Here is a 16,127-nt window from a genome sequence, read left to right as displayed (position 1 = left end):
CCAGGCGATTTCAATATACAATGAAGGATGCAAATCATTAATCCAGCGTCTCGTGAAAAAAATTAGTCATAAGTAAATAGTAAGAAGTTAAGGAAAAATAGTCAAGAAAATTGGGAGGCTCTAGATGTACCTCCCAGTTGGCTCAAGAAGTCCTATTTTGATATGCTTCACCAAATAGTATTACAGAATGCCTGTTGTGACCCGAAATTCCTTATTTTCCTCAGAGCCTTGGGGGCACATCACAGAAAATCAGTTATAACTTCAGAAGAGAACTATTTCCCAGGTTCAAATCATACCTAACTAGAACAGGACAAGGGTGTAGATGCAGACCGCATTTGCCTCACTGACTTTACCTTTTTGCCAGTGTCCATCCTAATTGTGGCTTCCTGGTTCCCGGGAAAACCATGTTCACCAACATATTTCTGTATTGAACACTATATGGAAATGGTCCAAAGGAACAAAAAAGTAACATAATTGAATAGAAGAACAACTACATGTAGAAAAGAATGAATAAATCCAAATACAAAATACCAAAAGTAATAGAATGATGTTAAATCTTAAAATGTGGCCACTGCTCACAACCATTGGCCTCACTGGGCCTCAGCTCATTGGAGGTGGTGGCAGAAGGTACTGGTCTGCTCAGGTCTATTGCAGAGGCCCAGGTTCAAGTAAGTAATGAAGAAGCCCTCAGTGGCCATCGGCCACAGCTCGTCTCAAGGCTCAGTGAGCACAAACCACGCTAGTTTCATTTGGGGCACCACCTGGAGATCTTCACCTTGGCCGGTGGCCCCCGAGCCCTTGATGCAGCCCGCTGGTGGCAACTTCTAACTGCACTGCCTTTGCGTGGACGGCATGTTCAGAGGCGTGGGTCACCGCTGCGGCAGCTGCCGCGCATGTGCACGTTCCGGACCGGAGCACAAACATCAAGACAATGTTCACTGCAGACCAGTGAGAAGAGGCAGAAGCCAAGTTCCTGGTGAAGCCAGTGCAGGACCACATCTCGCCCCTGACCAATAATATTCCAGACACCATGCCCACCGTATCAGCAGCCTGCCTCCCGCCCGTGAACCATCAGTGCTGCAAACTCCTGCCCACCCAGCCCCCCTGGGAGCAGGATCGTCGAGGTACAAAATAAGCCATGTGAGACCATTTGACAATTTAATGGCTCACAGTCAGAAAATGAAAAGGAAGCTTCAGGTGGAGATAGCCCAAATGATGACTCAAAACTACCTTATTTCTATGCATGATTAATCGTACAAGCGACTACAATGGATCCTGATACACAGCTCGCCCTAAATGTAATTTATGCACACATCATTAAAAAGTATCCATTCTATATGACTGCGACAAGGGCCGGCAGAATTCCATTCGCCACCATCTCTCTCTGACTCATTACTTCATCAAAGTATCACGTTCCCAGGAAGAACCAGGCAAAGGCTCATTCTGGAGGATAGACCCTGGCCTCTGAAAGTAAATAAAGAGAGCAGGCTTTCAGGGGAAGATGGCTTAGCGGTTTGCCCGGTCCCCTGGAGCCCGAGCCTGGCACCTCACAGCCCAAACTGGTTGTCATCCAGGAGGTCCGGTTTGCCCAGGAGCACCATTTTAATTGCTGTGCAGCGTTGGCTGCTCCTGACAATAAACCCATCACCTGCACTCTCGCTGGCCCCCTGAACTCAACCTCCCAGCAGTGTCCGTCACCAGTGTGGCTGGACTGGCCCCAGTGAACAGGTACACGGTCAAGGGGCAGGCCGTGGTCACGCAGGTGGCAGTGTTAGCGCCCCCTAAGGCTGAGCCAGGAGAATTGTGATCACCGAGAAGTGAAAGTGAAACTTACTCCTGCGATGAGCCAGACCGCCCTGGGTGATGCCAGTTGGGTCATTCAGATGGCACAGACCACCTCTGCCCAGTCAACATCGTACAACAGGCACCTCTAGGTCAGCACCAGCTACCAATAAAAGCTGTAACACAAACCGGGACTCACATGGTGCCAATCCCCGTCACAGTGCACCACCAGGTGAACACCACCACAGCAAGTCCTCTGCACATATTGGGGTCCTGGGGACACACACACCAGCATCGGCCTTCCTGCCCAGTTGGAGCAGCCGGAGCTGAAGCAGGTCAACACCAAAGACAGCGAGAGCATCATCATTGCCCTGAGCATGGACACTCCAATGGCAACCATGAGGAAAAAGGGCGTCCAGAACTAGTGGCTGGGAGAGTTTCTCTTCTTTACTGTCATCTCTGTGGCCCCACTTCACTGCCAGAGCGCGTTCTCTCAGTGGGCAGAGGACCCTGAAGTTAGACTTCATGTCAGCACTGAAACACAAAACCCAGATGGCCTTAAGACTCCTTAAAGACAAGTCACACCTGAACTTTAAAACCACATAACAAAGCCTGGTTCGGACAGTGTCTGCCTGCCCTGCACTCATCTTTTAACCTGAAGCAAAGACCCTCTGCCCTTCCAAGTGAGGGTGGGCCTGGTAGGAGCAGGTGGGCCTGGTAGGAGCTGGTGGGCCTGGTAGGAACCGATAGGCCAGGACAGCCCTCCTCCAGGGGACAGCACCGGAATCACCCCTGCCACCCTCGGAGGACCTGCAGGGCTGGCGGATGAGACAGTATTTTATTGTTCACATGTGGAATTAGAATATTTTGAGGTCGTACTTTCTTTCTTTACAAAATAATGGGGTCTTTGACATTTCAGATCACTCCATTTCTACTCTGAAAAGTGTGGAATCCCACAGGACCTTTATAGTGTGGATTTCATTTGGATAAATGAAACAACCTGGTTTGGTTTTTGTTGTTTGTTTTCAGCCTATGGAATGATTTACTTTGTCTGGTTAAAGTTGAGGAGGAGCTAGTGATGACAGCTGCCCATTTCCTGTTAGCAGCTGCCTGATAAGTTTGCTCCTCCACTTCAGTGTGTAGGACGGACAGATGGATGCGGCAGGACAGATGGAATTGGCGGGCTGCAAGGATGAACTGCTCAACTGGCAGGTTGAGTTAACTGCTTTTCTTGCTACTCTTTGTTTGTTACTTTGTGTTGACTTTGTTCCTTGCATACATTTCCACTCTAAGTAAAACAAGTCTCAAAACAAAAAATTACTGCCTCCAAACCTAAAAATATGAGATGTGACTGCAAATAAGTTAAAAACAAAACAAAACAAAACCTACTAATCGACAAACAAAAAACTCTCAGAAAGCAGAAACTATCAAACCAAGAGCTGGTACTCAGAGAAAGCAAAGGCTTTGAAAAATAATTTACAGGGTATCACTTGGTTTAGCCCCATGCTACTCCCAACAGCCTAATGAGAAGCACAGGGAGGGGAGAAGATTTTACATCCTAAAAAATCCAACTAAAAATCCACAGCTGGAAAGAGCATAATGAGAAAGCATGGAGGCAAATCAAAGGATCAAAGACTTCAGAAAAGGAAACACAGTTGACAATTTTGGTTTTGGCTTTCAACTGCTAAGAAAGCAGAGAGAAAAAGCAGAAACATTTCAAACACCCAGCAATTTTCACGGTGGCCAAGATATGGAAACAACCAAAGTATCCTTCGATAGATGGTTGGATAAAGATGATACGGTACATAGGTACATATATACCATAAAATGCTATTCATCCATAAGAAAAAATTAAATACAGCCATTTGTGACAACATGGCTGGATCTTGAGAATATCATATTCAGCAAAGTAAGTCAGACAGAAAAAGTCATGAACCATATGATTTCACTCATATGTGGGATATAAAACTGAAATTCATAGACAGACAACAGTATGTTGGCTACCAGAGGGAAGGGGGGTGGAGACAGGTAGTGAAGGTTACATGTTTGAAAATTATATAAAAATACTTGAAAAGAAAAATAGTAAGGGAAGAGAAAAAGAAAGATGGTATGGTAGACTATACAATCCCCTTCTGTCCCAAAGATGTCTATGTTCTAAACCTAGGAACCTGCAAATCTGTTATCTTATATGCAATAGGCTGAACAGGGGGTTTGCATATGTGATTCCATTCAGTATCTTGAGACTAGAGAAATTCCATGGATTATCCAGGTGGGTTCAGTGTAATCACAAGGGTCCTTATAAGAGAAAGGTAATGTCACAGAAGGCCATGCAATGACAGAAGCAAAGTTTGGAGTGATGCAATTGCTGATTAGGTCCTGAGCTAAGGAATGTGGGCAGCCTCTAGAACCTGAAAAAGGCAATGAAATTAAATCTGTTCTAGAGCCCAGTGGGAACCAGCTTTGTGGACACTTTCCATTTAGCTCAGGGAGACTGATTTTGGACTTCTAGACTCCAGATTTGTAAGATAAATTTGCATTGTTGCAATTCACTAAATTTGTGATAATTTGTTTATGGCATCAAAAGGAAACTAAACAGATGGAAAGTAGTTTAGATGCATTCACTTTCTTTTTTTAAAACTTTCTCTAAAGAAGGCCCTTGCCAGTTTGGCTCAGTAGTTAGAGTGTCAGCCCTTGGACCAAAGAATCACAGTTTGATTCTGGTCAAGGACACGTACCTCGGTTGCAGTTCGGACCCCAGCTCTGGTTAGAGTTATGTCCAGGGTCATGCAGGAGTCAACCAACCAGTCGATGTGTTTCTCTCACATTGATGTTTCTCTCTCTCTCTCTGTGTCCCTCCCTACCTTCCTCCCATTCCATCTGAAGATGAATGGAAAAAAATATCCTCCAGTGAAGATTAAAAATAACTCTGAAGAACACCAAAAGACACTAAATATATGAATAAATCAAGAAAGTGTGGTTTCCATCTATTTTGTCCAATTATAAGAGGAAACTACAAAAATTTTAAATAAGAAAATAACTAAAAAATTTAGTGTTCAAGTGGTAGCCAGCATTAAAAAATAAAGGATCTTAACTAAGGATACTATGCACAGTATTAAAAGTTTTTAATATAACAGCTAAAATACCCCCATATTATAAACTTTCTAAACACCTGAAGGAAAATAGACACACACACACATACACATACACCCCTAAACTATAAAAGACAGACATGAAACAAATAAAACAAAAATATAAAAATCTTGAAAGTTGAAGAAGCATTAAAAGTAGCAGAAAACAACAGAATCGCAAACTAATATATGCAAGGTATCAATAAATGTAAATTCATTCATTGGTTAAAAATTCATGCACTGTATTAAAAACAATCAAACCTTATGTGTTCAAAAGAAATGCATTAAAACACAGTGATTGGCAAACTAAATGTAAATAAATGAATGAAAAAATAACAGACAAATGTTAATATGAGGGGAAGAACACTAGTTTACAATTACAAACAAAAACCCTTCAGAAAAAAAAAAGAGAAGGGAATTCTAAATCTAATAAGTATATACAAAAACTCCACAGAATATATTAACCTTAATGGTGAATTCTGAAAACTTTCCCTCTGAGATCGGAAAGGAAAGAAGACAAAATATTTGCTATCACCACTGCCATTCAACATCGTCCTAAGGACCCAAACCTTTGGAATAACTGAAGAAATAAAAGTTATAGGGAGGGTGAAAAAGAAAACCCATTATTCACAGATGATGTGATAGTATATATAAAAATATGAAAGAATCTACATAAAAATCATTAGAATTAATAACTGTATGTAGCAAAATCCCTGATGTATTAACAAACAAAATAATTGTATTTATAATAAATAGTATTAATAAATAATATATACCATTCATATTAGCAGCATACTGTAGCATATATGGAAGGATCAAGCCATCTATATAGAATATTGCACAATATTTAATGAAACTAAAGAACAATTAAATATATGGAGGGATTATGTATGTTTTAGATTCAGATATTAAAAATGTCAATTTTCCTCAACTTGACCTATATGTTGAAGGAAATTGCCCCCAAATCCCAGATATCTTTTTCTGAAGAAAAAATAAATCTGATTTCTAAATTTATATAGAAATGAAAAAGGTTAAGAATAGTCAAGGCAAGAGAAGAATAGAAGCTGAGGATTGCTCTACTATATAGCAACACATTTTAGAGAACTGTAATAATTAAAACACTGTGGAATTGGTATAAGTGTTATTTTAATTTGCCAGTTATTAATATTAATAAATGGAAAAGAGCAAAGGGGAAGCCAGACATTATAAGCATGGTCATCTGGGCAGCATCACAAGGAAGCTAAACTTCACACTCCCCAGGGAACTACAGGTCCATTCCCTGCAGATCACTGGGGAAAGGGATCCAACAAAGGGGAAGATGACATGTGCTCATGAAGCTGGGGTGACATAGGGAAGGTGCTTGTCTGTCGGTCTAATCTGGGAAGAAGATAACTGGCTAGGGGGGTAGAACCACTGCAAGCATGAGAAATCCTGAAGGGTTAATTAGTTAAGCTCTTTGTTATAAATCGCAGACAAAGAGTTCTCTCTCTGTACCGCTCTAGTGCTCTGGCTTTCTCACCCGTCATGCAGCCTTAAGCAGCCGTGGCCACCCCACACGCCATGGACTGTCGCTGGGAACACAAGCTAAGCTAGCCAAATGCTGGACTGCACTGTACTTGAATATGGAGCAGAGACTGGGCAGTGGCTTAATTCTAGCCCTGATGAAAACAAGATCGGACTTCTTCCATAGCAGGACGGAGGGAAGTGGGACCCTGGAAAACCACAGAAATAAAGATCACTCATCTTCCCAGGAGAGTCTCAGAAAATTCCTTTCCTTGTGACATTGGAAGCACTCCCCTTTCACCAGAAACAGATGGGGACACAGAGGGCATCCCACGGATAACATAAGGATACAAAATAGACCAAAGGAATAGAATAGAGAAGCCAGAACAGACCCACACACTTAGTCAATTGATTTATGATAAAGGTGTAGTGTAGTACAGTAGAAAAAGTTGGGTCTTTTCCAATAAAAAATGCAAATGTAAATAATATGAACACAAAAATTTCCAGAAGGTCTCTGTTAACTTCCTTATACTTCAAATGAAAGTGGTCTTTTTAATCAGGGCACAAAATACAAAAGCCATAAAGAACAAATAAGGTGAATTGGAAGTTTTATTAATTCCAAGCAGAAAAATTATAACTTTACGGAGGAGAAGCTTGACAGATATCATATGACTACATAAAATATCCAGAGAATAGACCACTATTCCTGTTCTCACAAGAGAAAGAATATGCATCAGGGCACAGTTTCTGCTCATGCTCAAATGGACACAGCATCTTAGATAAAAAGTAAAGATCTATGCCCCCAAAGTATTCAATGACATTGCATTATTTTGAGAGTAATAATCACTAGTCATATTTTTTATTTTAGAGCGAGGAAGAGAGGCAAGAGAGATAAAGAGAGAGAAAAACAATGATGCGAGAGAGAAACAGCAATCTATTCTCACCCTGACTTGGGATGAAATCCACAACCTGGGTATGTGGGCTGACTGGGAATCAAACTCATGACCTTTTGGTGCACGGGGCAATGCTTAACTGACTGAGCTATGCCAGTCAGGGCTCCAATAGTTATTTTTTAAAATTTATTAGAACATACTGTCCAACATCAGTACTGAGTTAGTATAAGTACATAAAATAACATTATTTGCCTAGATATCCTGAAGATCAAACTTAAATGCACACACACACACTAGATTTATCCTAGGTATTCAAAATTGCTTAATTAAACTAAATATTTCTAAAGTAAGATTTATCTTTAGAGATGGAAGCATGGAAACATCATAGGCCATAAAAAAACATGACTTTCATGCACTTCCTTATTTAAGCCATCCCAATTTGGTTCAGGCATTCAGTTGTATGTGTTTTAATCATTTAAAATTTTTAAATTTCAAAGGAAATAAAAAAAAAATCACTAATGTTTCTATCTATTGTTATACTGTCTACTCGTCTTTTTCTAAACGGCTTTAAATCATGAAGCTCTGCATTATGCCCTATATAATTAGTGGGTATAGACAAGGATAGCTTGGGTTTTTACAGCATAAAAGTAGATTAATATTAAAATGCAATGCATGTTAATTTTTTATCTTCAACGTGTAGAGATGTCTTTATCCTTATTTTTTTCCTTGCATGTGTCTCAGAATCTAAGTAAACACAATTATTAAGAAACTAGGAGATTTGAAATGCTATTAGAGGAAAGAAGGAGTTATAAACCCAAGCCTTACCACTAAATAATTACTTTTATAAAATTTATAACATTAAAAAACTTGAGATTTCTATGACTTAGTCACAAAATAATAGTCAGAAAATAGTTGCTTTGAGAAAAATTCCTAGTTTCCTCAAATAACCAATATTTAAAATACAAATTTTCCAAGTAAGAGCTTAATTAGTGTTCTAAGGACCAGTATACATGTGCGTGAAATATTTCAAACTCAAACATTTAACATTTTAAAAATATGAGTATGTTTATAAATGGGGAAACTGAGACACAGATGGTTTAAGAGGAAAATGAAATCTTTCTGAATAATTGAAAGTGTTCCATTTAGTAGCTACACATACTCAGAGGTTCACAAGGAAACTCTAAATATAAAGAAGAAACTTGAAAAGTAAATAAATCAAGAGGAAACTGAGAAATAAAAAGCAATCAGACTGTCTTATTAGTGAATTAGTAGAATCTATCCCCCTACACATACAAATATAACTTTAAATTAAAAATGATATAACCGAAATAAAATAAATGTAACTGTTAAGTATATTTTAATGTTTTCAAACAATAGTAAAAACACTTTACTTGGTAAAGGACTCCTTATTTTTTTAAACCAAAGGACACATTGCAAACACTGTAAAATAAAAAGGGAGAAAGAAAACAATTCTTGATTTGAAAAAAGGACTTCTAAATAGTTCAGAAAAACTGTGAGAAGACTGGGTAATAAGATTGGATGTTCCAGAAAGGTTCTGTGGAATAACAGTTAGAAAGCTATAAATTCTTCCAGGTTGCATAATTACAAAGTTACTGGGAAGACAATTTGTGAGAATTGAGCATAGGTCTAATATTGCTCATGATTATAGACCTTATTGAGCTGGTGGATGACAAACTTCAATAATGTTCAGTAATACAGGCAGAAATTTAGCACATGTTCTGTAATGAAAAGAACATTTTAGTGGAATGGTGGGATCAAATGTGATTATGAACCTGTATGCGTTAATATGATGCAATACTTTGAAAGGCTGGCTAGTCAAACAGAATTGGGTCTAACCATTCACAGCATACTGTGCTTTCATTACCGTCATTGCCTTGCTGTAGAAATTAAGAATATATATCGTGCCCTATGCAGCTGTGTTCCAGTGTACTCCAGCATTCTAATTTTTTTTTTTTTTTAATCCTCACCAGGGGACATTTTTGCATTTATCTTCAGACAGAGCAGAGGAAGAGAGGGAGGAAGAGAGAGGGAAACATTTATGTGAGAGAGACACATCGACTGGTTGCCACCCACATGGCCCCAACCAGGGCCGGGGTCAAACTGCAACCAAGGCACATGCCCCCAGCGGGAACCGAACCCGGGTCTCTCTGGTCCACTGGCCAACGCTCCAACTGCTGAATCAACCCGGCCAAGGCTGTACTCTGGCATTCTAAAGAGCCCCCCAAAAGGAGTAGGTGAATGTCAATTGCATTTATCTGTTTCTTCTGTCACTATTGCAACTCCAGTGATGTGCTGGTAACTTTTAACAATCAATTGTATAGAAAAAAATGAAAAACAAAAACAAAAAAAGCCCTGCTCTGTGCTCTTTGCCAAGTTTTATGGGGATAAATATTCCCACCATGACAAATTTCAAGCTATCAACACGGCATCGCTAGACGTGGAGTTGAGAAAAGGTGTGCACAATTGGCCTTTACGAGTTGTTCTGAGCCCGATCCAGCACATCACTGTAACAACAGCATCCTCTAGATTTCATGAGAAAAACAATGCACATCATTCATTCTGGGCTTAAGAGCATTTGAAAAACATTTATGAAAATTACTGCTCTATCATTCTTGGTCTCTATATTCATAATTTATAACACATTTTACCTTACTGTACACTTTCAAATGCAAATATCTACCATCCACGCAGATTTTTTCAAGGGGAATATTCTAACAGATGCCTGCATAGGAATCCTTGTTAGGTTCCCAGACCTGCTGAATTATAAGGCATGTCTTTTATATCAACTCTTCCACAAATGTTGTAAAACCTAAATGCCATCCTTTAAACATTGGCTGAAGGGCCAACATTTAATGCTAGGCTGTTTTAGTGTATAATTGATGCTTTAATGATATCTTCACACCCAGATAGAAGAAAAAAGGATTAGCTCTAATCTCCAAATGAAGTTTTTAGTGTAAGGAAATGGATTGAGTCCAGAAGCAAAAAAAAAAGCGCGAGCGAGAGAAGGATTCTTTGCTAAGCCTGATGAAAAGTCAAATTTAGATGATACATAAGTAATAACTTTACTATTAATATGTATGAATTATAATAATTTTTAATCTGAATTTGATAAACTCACCAGACTTTACATTTTACCCTGTCCTTCTTTCTCAATTTCAACATGCTCATGGCTTCCCTTGTCCTCAAACTCTCTAGTTTTCTTTGTACATTGGTTATAATTCTTCTTCATCTCCTTGCTGGGTTCCTTATCTTACCTTGGTCTCTAAAAAAAAAAAAAAAAAAAAAAAAAAAATTGCCAAGGATCTACCCTTGGTCCATTGAGCTTCTTTGTAATCTTCCACTGGTTGATTTTTATCTAGTATTATAATTTGGCCTTTATGGCCTAAGTGACTCTCAAACCTATTATATCTTTAGCTCAGAAATTTCTCCAAGCTTCCAATTCATCTAACTCACTTTTAGTTGGACACCTACTGCTGAATATTCCAGAAGCTCTTCAAGGTCCACGGGGCCTTAAATGTTGCGTATCTTTGCACTAAAATCCATTTGTGCCTCTTGTGTTTTCCACATTGGTTGTACCATGATTAACTCTGTTTCCTGCCTTAAAAGCCTGAAAAAAATATCCTTAAAGATCTTCTAGGGTGATCTAACAAAAATACAAAGGTTTCAATGCCATTCTCCTGCATCAAATACTACATTGTCGCCATTAAAATAGTATTTTTCTATCTACTTCTAAAAAGAACCATTACCCAAACCCTAAATAATATTACTCAAAATATGTTATGGAAATAAAAATATTTCTGGTTGTCGCCCTGGCCGGTTTGGCTCAGCGGTTAGAGCGTCAGCCTGCGGTCCTGAGAGACCCGGGTTCGGTTCCCGCTAAGGGCGCGTACCTCGGTTGCAGTTTGTCCCCGGTCGGTTGTGTGGGTGGCAGCCACTCGATGTGTTCCTTTCACATCGATGTTTCTCTCTCTCTCTATCTGTTCCTCTCTCTCCCTCCCACTGTACCTGAACAAAAAATGGAAAAATGTCCTCGGGTGAGGATAAAATATATATATATATATAAATATATATATATATATATATTTATATATATATATATTTCTGGTTGTCACTTTAGGTTGGGGTTATGGGAGAAAAATGGGGTGGGGAGGATAAAGCCCCACCCACAAGGCTTGCCCTCACTTCCCCTAGCATCCTAAAGTTCTCTGAGGGGCCCATTTGGGTCCACATAGCAGAAGGTGACGCCAATGAACTACAGAATAAAGTTCATTTCTTGGCATGGCACACAAAGCCCTCCATGACGTACTCTCCTCCCCACCTTACCCTCCACACCCCAGCGATATCAAACTGACGGCAGTTTTTCCAAGTGCCATACCCCTTCTCATTCCCCCTGGTTGTTTATGCTACCCCTTCGTGAAGCATACCCTTTCAGCCTCTCCACTCATATCATGTGGCCATTTACTACTCAGCTTTAGGATTGACATCAGATAGTTTATTCATCAATTTATTCAGTCAAACATCCACGTGTGAACAAAAAAGATACTTGACCTCACAGAGTTTATACGTTTGTGGAGGGAGACAAACAATAAGCAAATAGATACATAAACACCAGTAAATGGAGAATGGCTTGAATAATCTGTTATCAGTGCTATTTTGGCCACATACTAGACACTCAAAAAGCATAAGTGAGCACCTTATAAATGTTAATAGCATTCAGAAAGATTTAATCCTGAGCAGTAAATCTGCAAAATATGATGTCGGAGCACCACTGATTTTAGCAAGAGGAGAGAATAGGCTCCTGCAGCATCTGTAGGATGAAACGGCTCAGAGGAGGTAGAGGACAAGCATAAATGCTGTACGAACACATGGTATTTAGGGCATCCTTTGCTATATAAGCACCAAATTAAAGCTTCAGTTATTCATTCTGGAAATGCTTATAGTTCTGCACTAAGATTCTCAAATAATAGATGCAGGCTTCAAACGTAATCATCAACAAATGACTTAATGGTAATATATGGTTGCTACAGAAATACAGGGAGAATAAACAGAGTAAACACTGTTAAAAATAAGACACTTGAGCACCTGGGCTGCAGGTTACTGCTGCCCAGATGTAGAAAAACACACAATTCCGTTTGACAGACAGATAAAGCATTTTCCTGTAGAGTCTGAATAAATGTTCTTCTTAAACCTGTCAACATGAATTTCCAAGAGAAAACAAAACCAGACAAGTTTAAGGTCATAGTTGATTTCAAATGATCCCCTTTTGTTTTTTGCTCAAATAACGAGACCCTATGGAAAGTTAATATTATTGAACAAGCATGATTTGCCATCAATGGAAAAATAGCCACTGAAGATCACTTCCTAATTATTTCATTAAAATTTAACTTAAAAATTGCCTCCTCCCTAGACAATGAGGAAAGGGAAATCATTTGCTGTTTTTGTGTCTCATTTTTTTAATATACAAAATGCTTCCAGGCTCCTGTGTAAAAAGTCATTTTAGAAAACAAAACAAGGTTTTTGTTGTGAGTACCTCAAGATATTGTAGCCTATTTAAATATTTACATTGTTTTTGTTCTTTAGATCAGAGACTGCTGCTTTACCATTTTGATTTGATTTTCTAAATTATAAAAGAAAATTAAAACACATAGTATTTTAAAAGTTAGCCCAGCTTCCATATATAGTTTCAATACATATTTTGACATTTATTTTTATTCAATACTCTTTGAGGCATACTTTAACCAAACAATATATGTAATTCTATATTACAATTTCCTTATGTGATAATGTTAAATTATGAAGATTGACCCACCACTTTTTAATTTATTTTTCTTTATAGGTTTTTAGAAAGATAGAAACATCGATGAGAGAGAACACCAGCTGGCTGCCTCCTGCATGACCCACACTGGGGATCAGGCCCACGACCTGGGCATGTGCCCTGACCAGGAATTGAACCAGTGACCTCTTGGTGTATAGGTTGATGCTCAACCACTGAGCCACATTGGCTGCCCCACCACTTTTAATAATGCCTGATATGACAATGAATATATATTCCATAGTTTACTTAATCAAACTTGTTTTTTGGACATTTAGATAACTTTCAGGTTTTTCTGTATTATTATTACTTGTTTGTCTAATCTTTAAGAGACTTCCTCCATTTTACATATATAAAAGTTTCCTTAATGATTATTGAAAATAAACTTACAAAAGATGCTACTAGTCAACTTATTTTCTGTCTCCATATTTTAACATGACTTGACATCTGAAATCTTAATTTTGTCTAAATACATGAATTATATAACAATTATTTTTTAAAATACATCTTCACAGCAATTCTGCAAGGCAAATGTTATGCTTATTTTACATATAAAGGAACTATACAAGTGGTATTCTCATGGCTTATTAAAAGATGTGTCCACAGGGTTGTGTGGGTGAGAGGTTTCAAAGAAAAATAACAGTAGAGGTTTTTAGAGAGGACACTGAATTCTGTTTTGGAATTTTGGGTTTATGTTGCAACTGTGGCTATATCATAAGAAGATAAACACACAGTTGTAACTTTTAAGAGAGTATTCTGGAGGACAGTTTTGGAGTCCTCAGCTTATAAATGAACTTGAAGCCATGGGCCTGTAAGGGAGTATCCTGGTAAAGTATGCAAGATAAGAGGTAGGGAGGCAAGTACCGAATCTTGGAAGTGCTAATACACTTGGCAGAAAAAAAAAAAAGGAAACTCAGGTAAGAAAGAAGAAAACAACTGAAGGAATTATGAATAAAGTCTTAGAAATCAAGAAGGGAACAATTTTGCCCAGCCAGTGTGGCTCAGTGGATTAAGCATTGTCCCATGGAATGAGAGGTCCTGGTTCAATTCCCAGTCAGGGCTCATGTCTGGATTGCAGGCTCAATCCCCAGTAGGAGGCATGCAGGAGGCAGCTGATCGATGTTTCTCTCCCACATCAAGGTTTCTCTTTCTCTAAAAAATCAATAAAAACATATTTTAAAATGTTTATATATATATGTGTGTGTGTGTATATATGTGTGTATATATATATGTATATATGTGTGTGTGTATATATAAGATGACTATTTGAAGGACAGGACATTGATTATTCAGCAATAAAGACACTTTGGTGATTTGGATTAAGAAAAGTTTCAGTAGTGTTCTGGCGCTAAAGAAGGATTTTAGTGGTTTGATAAGCAGCTGTCCTATTTAATAAGAAGATTTGTTTTAGAAGACCAATGTGGAAAACGGCAAAGACATTGTCTGCTCTCCTACGAACTATGGTATCAAAGCCCTTATACAGGTGGGTAGGAAGGCCAGGTAGGTTGCCATGGAGACTCTCAGAGGGGTCTTCTGAGTATGTACAGAACTAGATTCATCCCTGGCACAGAATGTTTCCTCCCCATAAAGAGTGGACAGGTCAGTCAGAAAGGGCAACAGATATAACCTCTCCAACAGCAAAGACTCCATTTTTTTCTACCCTGCCCAAGCCATTGCTAACTATTAAAACATGTTCAATTATTAACTATTAAACATTAAAATAAGAACTATTTAGGCATATAAGAATCAGAACAGCAAGTTATGACAATGACAGCTGCCTTAGTCCTCAGGAATGGCATTTTTGTTTGCCAAGACCCAGGGAGAATGGCAAGGGTCTGGTTTTGAGCAGTTTGCAATTTGTTTACTTATATCATGCTTATGTAACTTTTAAAAAAATGAACAAATTATAGCCCTGGCCGGTTTGGCTCAGCAGTTAGAGTGCTGGCCTGCAGACCAGTGAGTCCTGGGTTCAGTTCCGCTAAGGGCATGTACCTTGGATGCAGTTTGTCCCTGCCCCAGTTGGGGTCGTGTGAGTGTCAACCAGTCGATGTGTCTCTCTCACATCAATGTTTCTCTCTCTCTCTTCCCCCCTTTCTCCTTCCCACGCTATCTGAAGTTAAAGGAAAAAAAAAAATAAAAAATTATAGAGTATTGAGAGTTGTGCAGACATGACTGTGCCCCCACCCTACTGGATGACCTTGAACAGCTAAGCCCTTCTGTTCACCTCCAGCTGCGCTGCCACAGAAGACTTGCAGAGGAAAAGCATAATTGTGACTTCCTGGTAATTACCACTGCTCTTTGCATCTGAAGAAGATAATTCCTTGTTCTGATTTTCTTTTGTTTAGCAAAAAATAAACCCTCTCTACAACTTGACTTGACTTATTTTTTATATTCAAAGCATTATCAAAACTACCAAGATCACAGGCAGCACACTGCATTCTCTTACTATATTCAATACTGACCTACGTAAACATGCTTTTAATTACCGCAAAGGAACCAATTCAGTGCCAAGTACAGAGACATGTGTTTAGCATAATAACCCTCCTCTGTCTCCCAAGCATTCCAGAATGTTGGTATTGCTAGATGTCGTCCAGGGCTCTCCAGTCTCAGGGTCTGAGTTAAGGGCATGCTGCGGGGAAAGCTCACTCGCTCCCCGCCTTACATGACCGGTATTCCTCCGCTTCCTCACTATAGTATTCCCTCCTTCCTTCATTCAAGAAAAAAAGAATTGAACACCAATTTTCTCATATTTTTCTTAGCACTTGAAGCTCATAGTCCGGTAGGAGAAGGTGACCACCACAGCCTGGGAATTCCACAGTCAGGAGGGCTGCAAGGGGTGCATGGCCGTGCGAGAGGGGCCCCCAAGCTTCAGGTGCGACTGGGGCTGTCGTCTGGTCTGTGGCAGCTAGTGTCTCTCAAGATATATCTTTATTATAAAGTTATTAAATTGAACCTTCTGCCATCAAGACACAAGTCTGGCCAAAGGGG

The 16,127-nt window shown here is 39.2% G+C and overlaps 1 pseudogene; it reads left to right on the top strand.

The window, feature by feature from the left end:
* The first annotated feature begins 675 nt into the window (after window positions 1–675).
* LOC118642372 lies at window positions 676–2,207 on the top strand (annotated as a pseudogene).
* Window positions 2,208–16,127: the final 13,920 nt, after the last annotated feature.

Source organism: Molossus molossus, unplaced genomic scaffold, assembly GCF_014108415.1.
Source record: "Molossus molossus isolate mMolMol1 unplaced genomic scaffold, mMolMol1.p scaffold_m16_p_3, whole genome shotgun sequence".
NCBI lineage: Eukaryota > Metazoa > Chordata > Mammalia > Chiroptera > Molossidae > Molossus > Molossus molossus.
Note: the sequence above shows the minus strand (reverse complement) of the source record. Positions and strands in the feature narration are given on the sequence as shown.